This window comes from Panthera leo, chromosome B4 (assembly GCF_018350215.1).
Source record: "Panthera leo isolate Ple1 chromosome B4, P.leo_Ple1_pat1.1, whole genome shotgun sequence".
NCBI lineage: Eukaryota > Metazoa > Chordata > Mammalia > Carnivora > Felidae > Panthera > Panthera leo.
The window spans coordinates 28,096,011-28,109,197 of record NC_056685.1 but is presented as its reverse complement, the minus strand read 5'-3'; the positions used below and the strand labels follow the sequence as shown (position 1 = coordinate 28,109,197).

The 13,187-nt window shown below is 33.3% G+C and overlaps 1 protein-coding gene across 13 annotated transcripts in view; it reads right to left on the bottom strand.

The window, feature by feature from the left end:
• The window catches only part of ZEB1 (zinc finger E-box binding homeobox 1), a 198,413-nt gene that overhangs the window by 131,219 nt on the left and 54,007 nt on the right, over window positions 1-13,187 (bottom strand). For 5 of the 13 annotated variants that reach the window (XR_006204617.1, XR_006204625.1, XR_006204623.1 and 2 more), the window contains exon 3: window positions 6,978-7,119. The exons of 5 other annotated variants lie outside the window; for them this stretch is intronic. The gene's annotated coding sequence lies outside the window, so the exon portion shown is untranslated. Of the gene's footprint in view, window positions 1-3,401; window positions 3,422-4,653; window positions 5,004-6,977; window positions 7,120-13,187 lie in introns of those variants that run through there. 3 more of the 13 variants (XR_006204620.1, XR_006204621.1, XR_006204618.1) reach the window with 3 other exon arrangements.

Here is a 13,187-nt window from a genome sequence, read left to right as displayed (position 1 = left end):
AAAATATGATGTTCAATGTCTTCCCACTGCTCTTGCTAAAGCCCAAAGGCCAAGTATCTTTAAAGATACTTTTCTATACAGTCTCGTCTCTCCCTCTCTCTAGAAGTCTTTTGTCTTCAGTGTGTCTTGTTTATTTCTTCCTTCAGGGCTTTCACATATGCTTATTCTGCCTTCTCATTTTCTCTCACTAACTCCTAATAATGCCTTTGGTTCAGTTAAAATTTCATTTTGGCAAAGAAGTCTTCTCGGGAGCCGTGGATTAGGTTAGAATCCCCTCTATCCTCCCTCTATACCACTCCATCACACATCTTTAGTAAACTGTAGATACTATGAGCACAGAAAATGTTTTATTTACCATTCTATTCTCAAGTTCTCTATATATTTGATGACTGATTGAATCCATTTATTTCCTACATAAGAACATGGAGGGCAGTTGCCATTTATTTACCATTCTATTCTCAAGTTCTCTATGTATTTGATGACTGATTAAATACATTTATTTCCTACATAAGAACATGGAGGGCAGTTGCGGCAAAGTTTCAAAGTCTACATACTACAGTATAAAGAGTGAAACGGCTAAAAGAGTTTTTGATATATGAACTGAAAATAAAGAGTTAAATGCTAAATTGTTTATACTCAGAAAGATATAAGCATGCATGTAGGCACACAGAGAGAAGTCACTTTTAACAGTTCTGGTTTCTTTGAAACTACTATTATTTTATAAATAAATAAATAAATAAATAAATAATCTATGTTAATAAAATTGATCATCAATAATTTCTACTGATCTATGTTCAGATGTTGATTCAATTTTTTTAATGTTTATTTATTTTTGAGAGAGAGAGAGACAGAGTGTGAACAGGGGAAAGGCAGAGAAAGAGGGAGATACAAAATCTGAACCAGGCTCCAGGCTCTGAGTTGTCAGCACAGAGCCCGACACAGGGTTTGAACTCATGAACCATTGATATCATGACCTGAGCTGAAGTTGGACGCTTAACTGAGCCACACAGGCACCCAGATGTTGGATTATTTTTAATATGCCGTGTAAACCAAAGCTCCACCACTGATGTAATGAATTGTGTGAATAGGTCAATTAATTGTTCCAATTTCTTTGAATGCAAAGGCAATATTTAAAATCAGTCTACCTCAAATAAAAAAAAAAAAGAAACTATTTCTAAATTCTAAATATTTGTAAATGTTCCTAAGAAGAATTTAAGCTTTTCTATTTTAAACACAAAATATTTGATGAATGAAAAGTAAAAATGTAAGTTTTGTTTGTTAGAATTACCCATAGAAAGCAACATAGGTGGCCTACTGGGTGGCATATATGAACTGTTCTTCCTGGATAAAATCTGGCTCACTTAAAAAGTTACCTTCCACAAAGGCAGAAGAGCATAAGTTATTATCACCTTGAGTGACAATGCTCAAAGGGGGGTGGGGGGAGATAAAATTGTAGTCTATTTCAGAAATTTGTGCCATTTTCTATTATGAGCTTTATATATTATGCATTTTAGAATCTTCAAGTATCATTAAATTTAAATTAAAAATGTAGGTAGTGACCTAAGTTGTCGTACTCTTTTTTGCCCCTTTTGAGAAATAACTGGTTTCCGTGTATCATCTCTCAAATAAATTCATTAAATCTTGAATGAGGCAGACTTTCCTAACCAGTATCAGGAAAAAAAAGAAAGGTAAAAAAATGGCATTTCCTTTATTTTGAGAAACAAGTAGTGGTTTCCTTCATTAATTTGGAACTTGCTTACTTACTACTTCTAAAGTACTAGTATATTAATAAAAACATCTTCTGATAAAAAAGAATGAACTTAAAATACTCCATCACTGAAAACCCACTTGAAGTATATAGTCTATTGTAGAATCTATCTAGGCTTCAGGACCAGGAGTCCCAACAATGCTCAATGTGATGTTTATAAAAGCAATTAACTGCTTTAATACTCTCAAAATCACATTATTCACCTATTTTCTTGAGTTTTAGTTATCACTCTCTTTGAACAAAGAATTTGAAAAAAGAAAAAAATAGGATCTCAAATTATAATAGATAATTCACTTTTTCCTTCCCTGACTTTCAAGAATTTATCACATACTTTACTGAGGGGCCACTTTTATACAACTGGTAAAGATTCCAGTCAAAGGGTAGAATGGAAGAAACTAGTGGCAAATTACCTGCTCTCATTTAGGCTGGTAGTCTCAAGTTTACTTAATTCAAGTTAAAGCTTTTTCCTTCTAAAAACAAATACAGTGTTTTCTAGAAACGAACTTTAGTTTTTTACAAGTATTAAATTTCAAATGGAAGGCAAATAATTCACATCCTTTGAAATTCAGTTTATCAGTAAAGTGATGATGTTAGACTCGATCAGTGTTGCAAAGCCCTTCGAGATTATGATGAAAATTATGTACACTCTTCCCAGCAAAAAACACATACGTACAAAATTTTATTATAATTTCAGGGGATTCACAGACCCTCTAAAGCTCATCCATCATGGGGTAAAAAAGGCGTTAGATTTTAAGGTATTTTGCAGCTTTAAATTTTGGTTTCAGAAATGAGGTTAAAGCCTTTAAACAAAAGAAGTCAGTCTTGAGAATAAAAGTGAAAACCCAAACACAATTCATTAATTTACTCACTGCTGGTAAAGATATTCGCTCAGAAAGGCTGAACACCTGAGCTATATATAGACGTAGGTGTTAATTTGACAAAATAATTCATACCTTAGACACTAAAAGTTAGGCAAAATAAGATTCTTACATAAACCTAGGATATTTCTAGACATGGAATGTGTGATATTCACAGCTTTCAAATGACAATAAGTTGTCTCCTCCTACCTCCCCTCCTTTCCAGGTTCAATTCCTTCTTAGAGTGAGGAAGAAAACTGTTATATAATATAGGCTATGTTTGAGATTTTTTTTGGTGACTGTTTTGAGGAAAGAGTAATACCTTCATATTCTTAAATTTCTTACATAAAAATAATTTTTGGATCACTGCAAAAAAAGAAACCAAAACCAAAAAAACACCAAGCCTTACCTGTAATTCTTGTTCTCTGAAGGAAATGCAGTAATTATAAACATATCCACACTCTTGGGTACATTCTCCTAAGCATGAATGGATTTGGAATGCGCCATAGCTTAAACTGAACTGCTAAACTGCCAAACCGCACTGGCAGTTGGATCTTACCTGCCTGGCTGGTAATGAAGCAGACCTGTCACCTAAAGTTATTCACCTCCTGAAGGCAAGTGTTCCCCCTGAGAGGGAGTGTGGAGCTGGTGTAATTACTGTCCTTAGAGAACACGAATTATAAATGGTCTCCTTTCTAGAGGTTAAGAGGGATAAGATCTACTTACTACTAAAGAAGTTGTTACTTGCTTCAAAACGGTACTGAATGTCAAAAAATAAGAATGGAAAGCTGCTCCTCTGTAAAAGACGTTAGTATGAATGAGAGATAATGGTTTAAGAACTGACTGGATGTTGACTGGGTCAGGGTCTAATGATCAACACCAAAGCACAGAATTACAAGTACTTAAATACTTGCAATGTAAAGTAAAACTTATCCTGGCACTTGGCAACCTACTATTTTGAGCCAGTGCTTGCCAACTTGAGACAATGTGACAGCTGCAGTGGTTACCAATAGTAGGGAAATAACTTGAAATAGCCAGGACCCTGAAAACTGCTGAGACAGTCACCAAGGGCGAACTGTTTTTCATAAGATGTGATACTAGTAATATGCTGTTAGATAGTTTCTATTTTGGAAGCTCAAGTAAGTAACTATAAACCTTAACACTTAATGTAATAATTTAGATTTAAAATATTTAAATACATGATGACTGAGCCTCTGTGATACAAGTCCATCTTCTGTCTTAAACATCTTAGAGAATGAGGAAGAATTGGCTATATATAGTTTCTGGTTTGCATACTGATTTTTGGAGGGTTATCAAAATTCTCCACAGAGGAAGAGATTCTCTATCCTCTAGTCCAACAAGTATCTAGGAAGCCTGATGACGTCTTCCATTCAGTTAAACCAGGGTAAGATTGCCAGATAAAATACGGGACACTCAGTTAAACCTGTGTTTCAAATAAACAATTTTTTTCTAAGCATGTCCCGAATATAGCATGGGTCACAATGACACTAAACAATTATTTGTTATTTACCTGAAATTTAAATTAAACTAGGCAGCTTGTTTTGTTTTTTTTTGTTTTTTTGTTTTTTTTTTTTTTTTTTTTTTTTTTTGGTCTTCTGTTAAATCCAGAAACTCTAAACCAGGGGAGCTTACGGAGTTACCCAATGGAATTCATCGTGGATGATGCTAAAATGGAAGATCCATTCTTGGTGTAGATCCGCACTCCCTCATACAGTAGCTACTAGCTACATGTGGCTATTGAGCACTTGAAATGTGCCTAGTTCAACACAAAATTTTCTGTAAGTGTAAAATACACATCAGATTTTGAATACTTAATTGAATAAAAGTAAAACACCTCAATTTTTTATACTGATGACATGTTGAAGGAATATTTTAGATATATTAGGTTAAATTAAATGTGATTAAAATTAATTTTGCCTGTTTCTTTTTACTTTTTTAATGCGACTACAAAAAACCCTTAGAATTATACATGTAGTTTGTATTTGTGGCTTATATTTTTATTGAACAGTGCTGGTCTAGAAAATCAATATTGGTAAGGAGGGCTCTCTCACCTCCCTTTAGCTGTTAGGACAGGGAGCATGATCATACCAAAGAAACCAAATTTCTAGTAGGGACTACTCTTTAATTAAAAACAAACAAAAACATGGCATCAAAATACTAGTGAAAGACAAATCAGAAATCTTATCTTTGACAAATCATTCTTACAGAATTCAAAAGGAGAAATAAACACTAGTGTGTATGTATGTGTAAGAGTAAGTATATGTATGTATACATACAAATAAAATCTCCCAAATTCTAGTTCCAATTCCAGTAGAAGAATTCCTTAGTGTCAGTAATGGTGGGTTGGGTTTTCACTCCTATATATCATCAAAATCAAAGAACAACAGTTTATTTTGTTGCCTAATATGAATTGAGGTGATATTAATAAGAGTTGTTAGGAAAAGATCCTATTTTTCATACTTTAGATACAGAAGACAAGTTCCTCATTGGTCCCAATTTTATATATTCCTGCTACATAACTGATTTGAAATTTGAACACCAATTCTAACATGTTGAAATAAATTTTTCTTTTTACAAATATACTGCCAATACTATTGTTTAAGACAAAGCTCACTTTTAAAAAGAAGGGGGTGCTTTTTAGATTAAAAATTTTTAGTTCTAATAAAGTTTTATTTTAGGTAACAAATAGTAACCTGTTTATTTATTCTTGTATCCTACCTTATATTTTCAGTTTGTTTGACTTTTAATTCAAATTTTTTTCTCAACTGTCTCAGACTTAATGCATTTGTCTATTCTGTTCCGTGCTATTATAAAGGTTAAAAATATTTAACATGCTCTCACAAATAAAAATTCAAAAAAAATTATATAGAGATTATCTCCAAATACTCAGTAATATATATTTCTTCACTATAAAACCCATATCTACTTTGAAGATTTAAATCTTTTAAAGTTGCCTGTAGTTACAATAAGCAAGACTAATTTTAATTCCTCAACTATTTTCATATAAAACAGTAAACTGGATCTCAAGTCTTTTTCAAAAAAGGTCTCAGTTGCATTTTTTTCCCCATTCTAACAGCAAAAACAAAGGTTGTTTCCCTCCTTAATATCTTTTATTATTCATATATAGGAAGAACAAGTATTTTGAAAAGGCGATAAAATTTATCATAAACCAAAGAGAAGGCTGCCAGACAAAAATCAGCAGATTTTTCCCAAACTTAAGTGCTTCATGAATAGTACATATCTTTCAGAACTAAGGCTTCCAAGATCACTTTAAAAGCTTTAAGGAAAAAATAATGAATAAAACTAGATATGGACCAATTAATGTCTTCACCAGCACTTTAAATCCTCACTGTCGATACCATAGTATCCAGTGACTGTAATCTGAACTGTTTTGCTAGACGTTTAGTCTCTTGGTGACAGCCAAAATTATTATTTAATATTAACCTACTTTTAATCTTGACATTTTCAAGATCGACATTCTCTGGTTCTCCTTCATAGTCAATGCATGGTATTCAAATGACAATTTTATTTAGGACTGGTCTTTCTGAGAGGCATCAATACATTGTACAATAGACCAATAAAGTTTTCTGATATTAGAGTTTAGAAGTAAAGGTGAGACATTAATTTATTTATCCTTTGTGAGGTTTCCCTCATGGAACCAATGTATATGCCTTCATTTCCTAAAGACAGGAAAAAGGTGCAAGCTAGGAAGAAAGCTGCTGATTTTAAGAGCAATTTTTTTTTCAATTAGGATCAGCAATTTTATGTTCATATGCTTATTAAAGATTAAGAAGATCTTTGCTTCCATATTTTCTGAAGCTTAATACAGATTTAAAAATGGCTTAAAGGACCTTCTCTGAAGTAAAGGTTAAGAGATCGTTTCAAAAAGATCATGAAAAAGCAACTCTTCAGAGCAGGTTTTATCAATTTAATCTATTAAGTCACCAGAATGCTTAAAGGCTGTCATTGCTTCAAAATTCTTAAACGTAAATCTCAAGATAACCAAGAAGAGTTCTTGATGAGGGATCAACCACAGCAGTTATTAAACTGATTTAAATGCAGGCTGAACTGGACACAAATTTTACTGTAATTGGGATTTTTTAAAAAAATAAAGAAAAAATACACCCATACATCTCTAGGACATGCTTTACTTCTAACCAAGGAAAACCATCTCTTGATGGATGTGTGTGACGTCTTGCCCACAAGTGGCTGCCTAGGCCATCCTTCTACGAGGCAGTCTGATGGCCTCAAACCCTCAATGGAGCATTCCAAAACCAGACCTGCATTAGGAGCGTGGGCCCATGAGTGTGCACTCACTACACAGTGCTTACCTTTAGAGAACAAGGTGGTTGCACAAACTGATCAAGTTCTCACACCCCACACCTCCAAGAACACTGAAAAAGATCTGCAGATCTTTCTTGGTGCAGGAGGGACCTCTTTTTAATCTTCTTGTGGTGGAAGTTAAAGATTTTCCTGAAGGAGGAGAGAAGAGTAAAATATTATACTGAGATCATACCATTTGGTTCAAGTTTATCTACCTATGCTACAAAATTTAGGTTCTGAAAAAAATAAACGAGATAAAATCATGAGTATTCCAAAACCACATTCCCTTCTTTCAAAAAAAAGGAGTATCTTCCCTAAAGAATATTTCATGTTTCAAACATCACTCCAGAAACCCAAAACCTTAAGTGGGTACTTTAATTTCTACCCCAGTACTGAACTACCAGTTGGGAAGTTGAGAAAAATACAGAAAAATTCTGGGCTGCCAAATGATCATAGTTATGTAAGTTCCATTAAAATAAGTAAAACTAAATTCACTGAAGAACAATGAATCAGACTCATTGAACTAGAAGGAATTTTACCCTTCTTCTATACCTCTATATTACCTAATAATGACATAAATGCATTTCCTGACAACAGAAAACTAGCCCTTGGTGTTAAATGCCACAGAATCATAAATTAAGCAATCTACGAGAATGTAAGCTCCCAGAGGAAAAGGGTTTTGGCTTTTTTTTGAAACACTGATTATTTGAAGAACCTTATTAAATAGTTCCTAAAACATAATCAGCGCTAAAAAATTTTGAATAGAAAGAATATTAACCAATTAGTCAACATTCTCAAGGTTGAAAGTTGCATAAAACAATTAGAAGCCTACAACTATTCTGAAGAATCAGAAATGTGTTATATAAAAATAATATTAGCAACATAAACCCCTAATTACATATCAAATAACTTAAGAACATGTTTTTAAAATGCTGCACCTTAATACATTTAGGAGAAAATGCTGTAAATTGATTACTATAACCCAAACTCCTGAAAAGAAATGGAATATTTTGTTCAGATCAGGAAATCGCACACTGTACCTTAAAAATATATTGCCAAATATCAAACGGAATAATAATATTAATATAGATATATTATTAATATATTTCTTAATGTATTTATTTAATCTTTTGAAGATAACCCAAGTGATAATATGGTTATCTATATCTATAATTGTGCCTAAGTAAAGCAAATTATTATCATAATATTAAAATGAAATCAGAAGATGCCACTCTTTCAGTATGATAGTCATATATATTTTAAGTAAATATGTCTCAGAAAACTCAAAATTTAAACAAGAAATGCTGAACACTTTCTTTTTCTGTAACTCATAGACTATTATTAAAAACAGAGATTGATTTCCTTCAAGTGTTTTCTAACTCTTTCCAAACTGATAAATTAGGAAGAAAAGGAAGAAATGCTAAAATCAGTAACAGATTAATCAATCGTATCGATGAAGGACTGAGTACGCATATGTGTTTTATTCCAAAATGCAAGGTCACTAGGAATCAGGCGAACAACTATCACAGAGTACTTGATTCCATTTGACCCCAAATTCTACAAATGTAGAATTGGTCCTCAAAACAAACTGGACAGCCCATATGGGGCACTTCATTTCAGGGAATAGGCAGCCATTTAGTATACAACCAAAACCACAATAAGAAACAGGTAGTAAATCCAGGATTATGCTTACCCTGTATCATTAAAACAATGCTTTAGCTGACAGATTATGCCTTAATTATAGTAATAAAAAGCTTTCCACATTTCACAAATAATTCAGTTTAATATCTTATATCAGGGAATCAATCAAGCTTAAGTGTGAAAAAAGGAAATTTTAAAACAAAACTTTAGAAGTTAACTTAGTTTAAAACAATTTTCTCGTTTTGGACATTTTGTAAGCCTTTGAAACAAACTTTGTGGGAAAGAGATGAAAAAAGTTACAAAGAACTAAGCATAACAATATGCCAAATGGAGTTTAGAAGGGGTAAAGGAAAATATGAAGTTGGAAATTTTGCCAAAAGGCAAAGATTGTGCTAGCTGGTTGAATCCCCACCACCCACCCCCAGGAGGAAAACAGGAAACAAGTTCCCCAAATAGAGGCACTGACTAGGAGGAACTCCTTTAAAATCCTTATTTACACTGTTGAAGAATGAATCACTTGCCTTATTTCTACTAGCACGAAGGATGAAGTCTAAGCTTATCACAATCAGAGATGTAGTGTTCAATTTTTAATCTCACTTGCAAGTGTATATTAAACTATACTAACAACCAATTTAAGCTCTTTACAAAACTCCCCTGAGCAACCCACCTTCTCTGCTTCATCTTTACCAATGTTTCTCAGACTACCTGTAGTAAAGAACTGTTTTAATTCTCATTGTGGGTGGACCCATGCCCATAGATTACTGCTCACAACTAATACTCAGATCTTACTACACAGAACTCTACAGGCAGCTTCACTGATAACCAGATCAATCTAACGTTCAATGAGAACTATCACATTATTGCTATAAAAGTTTCTAAACAAGTACACAATTGAGAGTAAGCATTTAATCATGGACTGGTATAATCAGGACTGGTTTTCAGTCCATACTTTACTGAATGCTGATCAAAGTTACGGGTGTATGGTCTTCATTCGTATGTGGGATTTAAGAAACAAAACAGATGAACAAATGGGAAGGGGAAAAAAAGAGAGAGGGAAGCAAACCATACAGACTAGTAAAATTAGAGAACAAACTGAGGGCTGAAGGAGGCAGGTGTGGGGGAATGGGCTAAATGGGTGATGGGCATTAAGGAGGGCACTTATGATGATGAGCACTGGGTGCTATTAAGTGGTAAATCACTAAATTCTATTCCTGGAACCAATATTAGACTATATATTTACTATATTTAAATAAAATTTTGAAAAGAAAAAGAAGTGATACCAGTTTTAATTCATCTATGCCCACAGAAATTACTAATAAATAATCAATGACTTGTTCCGGTACATTCCTTTTATCAGTTCTGTGGAACGATAGGACAGAATTTTCTGCAATGCTAGACATGTTCTGTATCTCCTCTAAGTGGTAAACGTTAGCCATGTGTGCTATCAAACACTTGAAATGTGGCTAGTGTGACTGAAGAACTGGCTTCTTAATTTTACTTAATTTAAATGAAAATTGCCACATCAGGCTAGTGGCTACCATATTGAGTAGCACAGTGCTGGAATGCTTTATTATTTTCACCTGATCTTTTAATCAGCGTTTAAAAAAATCACCCATTTCCTTCAATCCTAACATAAATATTTTAATTGTAAATATCACTTTCTTTATGTACATACAGGTATTTACCTATTTGTAATTATATCACATAAACTTACTATTTTCACCTAACATTTTTCCATATTTCTAAAGCTTCACTGTCCAATACCATGGCCACTAAACCTATGTGAGTATTTAAGCATAATTAATGTTAAATAAAATTTAAATTTCAGTTCCTCAGTTGCCCTAGTCACATTTCAAGTGCTCAGTGGCTACCTGTGGCTAATGGATACCGTATTGGACAGTGCAAATTATACAACTTCTCATCAGCACAGAAAGTTCTATTGGACAGTTGTTCTAGAGTCTTCAAAAATAATTACTTAAAGGTAACATGATACTTTACATTGATCTATAATTAGTCCCTAAAAGCATTTTTCTCTATATCTATGATTTATAATTAGCACAATATTTATTTCCTAAATTCCTACTGAGTGAAATAATCTGAACATTGCTGTGATTCTCAGCATATACTCCTGGCATTATTTTCTAAAAGAGTCTGGTATCACTGTTTATGTTGTCAATATTAGATTTCTTTTTAAAAATTTTAGCTCCTTTAATACAAAGTAAAAACTGTGCAAAGTCATTTTAACTTGTGACTTAGTGATAAGCATATGGGTAGATATTTTTCCTTGCATTTATTATTCATATTCATTTTCATATTCTTAACTTGGCATATTTTTTCTCATTTACATATTAGGAACTTGATGTCTAAATTAGCACATTCTGCAATAATATAAAATTGCTAAAACTATTGTCAATTTCCTTATAACTTTTGATGTAGAGATTTCCTACAATTTTTTTTAGATATTCCAGTATATATATACCTTGGTGAGTTCCACTAATGCATCAAATAAGAAATGTAAAGGTATTTTCTATGCTTTTTAATTCCAATGGCTGTATAAAGTATGGATGAAAACATTTTTTTTTTTTTTGGTCTAATCAGTTTTGCAGCTATACCACTGAAGACTACTATCTAATACCATTGAGTGAATATCCTTTAAGTGGCTTCTCCAATAGGAAAGAATATTTTATCATATATTCAGTTGTTATATGTAGATGGAACTGATTGTGGATTCCTAATAATGCTCCAGTGATGCATGTTTTACAAAATGAAAGAAAGGCTTAATCTTCAGAATTCCTGTTAAGAAAGCAACTGAATTAATTTAGGAAAGTGTCTAAGTTAGGAGGGCATGGTTATGGACAGTAATGTTTTGCTCAAAGACTAAGAAAAACAATCTGTTGGTTCTGTCACCTACTCAAGAGTTTCTAAACTCACAAGCTGCTAGATGTTTGAAACCAGTTAAAGGGGTTGATTTCACAACTGTATTGATGCTGGCAGAAACCAGGGTGGCATACCAAGCAGAAGCAAGAGACATGAGGTGCATTGATCAGGCCCAGAAATTTGAGTAAGTCACGGATGAAGGGCATTTCTCTTAACTCTCACTGACCAGGAAGCCAGGGTCAAGGAAAGTTTATATTTAAATCTCTAGGGGGCAGAGAGGTCTCTTGTAATACCTGAGTTACCTATCATCCCTGCATCACTCCACTGTTTTAGACTGTTGCTTTAAAAGATTTCTGATACATAGTAGGAGTGTAGGGGTGAGACTTCCCCTCACTGTAGAATCACTATAAAATAAATCACTAGGAATCTTGAAAGTCAGAAGCAAACCCAGAAGCCTATAAATTATAGCCAATTTGCCAATATTCTCATGATTCAGAAAGTTTCTCTCCATTTATTTCATCTTAAATGTTTTTAATATGTTAATGATTTCTTTCTAAAGGTCTAACATCTTTCTCAAATTTATTGCTAAGTATTATATTTTGTTTGTTTCAATTCTGAGTTGGGTCTTTTTCCATTATTTTCATTATTACTGATGTAAAGATACAGTGTATTCTATACTTTATTAAATTTTTATCGCTCATAAATGGTTTTAAAGCTGACGGCCATAGATTTTCCTAATCAATCATGTCATCTAAAAATGAAGTATTTTGGTTTTATTTCTTCTTCTTCAGGTTCTGTCCATGGACAGTGTTAAGTACAAATGAAGTTAATGGTGATTGCTGAATAAACTAATAATAAAAATGATGACTGTTTCACTCTTGAATTTATGACTGTAGAAATATAAAATCATCCCCACCTATGCTGCTATTCTGCTAGGTGATACTGTTTAGTTTGCTGACTTAATAAAGCTTCCTTTTCCTTGAAGTTCAACTAATGATCCATGACTTAACAAAGCAGTGTATCTGACCAGACAGGACCAGCAAAAGGTCCCCAATTCCAATCTGGCCAACACTGAACATGTTGATTATACAGTGCTATCCTAATAATGACAATGTTCATGAAAATCACATTAAGAAATACTTTTGCTCTATAAAAATCCTACAATTACATGGGCACTTAAGTGCTATGTGCTCCTTGTACCCAAAGTTACTCTTCGGTATTAAACTAGGCATTTAAGACCCAGGTTTCTTTCTGGGATGAACTATATCAGGAAATACAAAAGCCACAGTTTACGAGAGAAATTTCTTCTTTATAGAAGTTCCACTAATAAATGTGAAAGGGGTAGCAGATTAAAAATTCATTATCTTGCAAACCCTAATGATAGAATTGATTCACAGAACAATCAGCAAGAGATGAAATAATGAGAGGAGAGGTTGATGGAAACCTCTCATTGGAGAGAATGGGCTGTTACCACTGACCAATTTCAGCATCACTAAGAGCGTGACAGACGGACACTACGTGCTCCCTGATGTGATGCAGTGTGAAGAAAAAGTCCCATGTTTGAAGTATTCCTGTCCACCTTCCATCCAGTATCAAAATAAAACCTGAGCCTGAATCTAATGAAGTATTTTGAGCTAACTGCTAATTTGCAGGCAATTTAGAGGTTAGAGAAATAAGTTAACTGGGGAAGCTGACAGAAA